General features: G+C 37.6%; 1 non-coding gene across 1 annotated transcript; it reads left to right on the plus strand.

Annotated features, from left to right (window-relative positions):
• The first annotated feature begins 1,011 nt into the window (after nucleotides 1–1,011).
• On the plus strand, nucleotides 1,012–1,118 carry LOC141716474 (small nucleolar RNA R71). The gene has a single exon (XR_012573183.1). It is a non-coding gene; the product is annotated as a small nucleolar RNA R71 (small nucleolar RNA).
• The last annotated feature ends 832 nt before the right edge of the window (nucleotides 1,119–1,950 follow it).

Below are 1,950 nucleotides of genomic sequence, written 5' to 3' on the forward strand. Positions count from 1 at the left end.
AGAGGTTACTATTCATACTATTCACTAGTGACTTTCTTGATTTTATTTCACCCATCAAACCTTTATAAAAAGAGATGAAAGAATTTTCTTACCTTAGTTTAATTGCTAGGAAGCTTGGGAATTAATGCGATGATTTTACCATGGCTATAACTTGAGTTTTGATTTTGGATTTCTTCCTTTTTCTTCAAGGGGCCGAATGGAAGCAATGTGAAGGGGGGCGTATTTATGCTTGCTTCTCTTGGTTGCTTCTAGGAAATGGGGTGTGATATCTTCCACTTGATTTTTATTCTCCTAGGTTGAATCCTAGGTTTATTCTTGTTGCAAATCTTGGGGACAAAATCCAAGTAGCTTGCTAGGTTACAAGCTAACTACATGGGTTAGCTTCCTTAGCACACTATTTTGCTAGCTAGCTTGATCATCCTATGGTTTGCTTACTATTTGATAAAGTAACCATGGTTACTTTCCTACCATGGTTTAGTTAGTGCGTTATGTTTATTTAATCGTTACGCGTTCGCTCGGTTGCTTAAATGTTTTCGTAATACTTACTCGTAAATGATTTGCGACGTAATTCCTTTCGTATCTATTCCTTATATATTGAATTATCATACTTGAATATAAATCCGTAGGGCTTTAATCTTGTAATTATATTGTGATTCCCATAATCCTCGGTGAGTCGTAAATACGGTCGTTTCTCAAAGTTCGTTTTCTTCGAAAACTAATAGCGTTTACATACACTCATTGGTACGTATAATCGAAATATCAACTCCGAAACTCATTTTCTCATGTACTACATAGTGTGGGCTCAAAGGTTTTTCCCGTCTGTCAGGGTTACTATTCATTAAACGTTTTACAAGGTCTCAAAAATTCGAGTTATTACACAACAGTTCCATTAGATCATAAGCTTCATCGTAGCTCTTAGCCCATAAGACTCCACTTGATGCTACATCGAGCATGGGTCTGGACTGTGCTCCCAAACCATTATAAAAATAATTGATGATCATCCAATCAGGCATTCCATAATGAGGACACTTCCTAAGCATCTCCTTGTAGCGCTCCCAAGCTTCATATAAAGATTCTCCTGATTGTTGCGCAAATTGAGTTAGAGCATTCCTGATTGCAGCTGTCTTTGCCATAGGGAAGAATTTAGTGAGAAACTTTTGAGCAAGATCTTCCCAAGTAGTAATCGAACCAGCTAGTAGAGAGTGTAACCAGCTCTTAGCCTTGTCCTTCAAAGAGAATGGGAATAGTCTCAGCTTCACAGCATCTTCGAAAAACACCGCTGAACTTGAAGGTGTCGCAGATCTCAATAAAATCCCTAATATGCATATTGAGATCTTTCGTTGGAGAACCCCCAAACTGGATTGAATTCTGCACCCATTGGATTGTGCCAGGCTTGATCTCAAAGGTATTAGTTGTGATAGCTGGCCTGACAATGCTAGATTGAATGTCATTCATCTTGGGTTGAGAAAAATCCATCAATGCTTTTGTTCGTGCTGCTGGATCTCCCATTGTAATGAGTACCTGAAACATAACAAGCAAACCGTGAAAGTAAAAGAGTCCGAGTCAGTAAACTTTAACGACCATTGATGACAAGCACATAAACTAAAAATTAATAACACCGAGTCCCCGGCAGCGGCGCCAAAAACTTGTTAGAGCGAAAACACGCGCTAAAATTACACACAAATATATGCTAAATCTTGCAAAATAAGCACGCAATGCCCGGATATGCAAGAATGGTTATGTAGGTAAGGATACGCATTCGCAAGTAGTATAAGATTTAAGTCATATTCGTTCCCAGATAGACTGGTTTAGGTTAATTTTAATTTATGCACTTATGCAACAATGGTATAGCTATCATTCAATGCTAAGACAATTAATAAATTGGGTTTTGATTAAACTAAGAGATTATACTAAATAACACTAACTAAGAGAATTGAGGTTGAATTACTT

This window comes from Apium graveolens, chromosome 3 (assembly GCF_009905375.1).
Source record: "Apium graveolens cultivar Ventura chromosome 3, ASM990537v1, whole genome shotgun sequence".
Lineage (NCBI taxonomy): Eukaryota > Viridiplantae > Streptophyta > Magnoliopsida > Apiales > Apiaceae > Apium > Apium graveolens.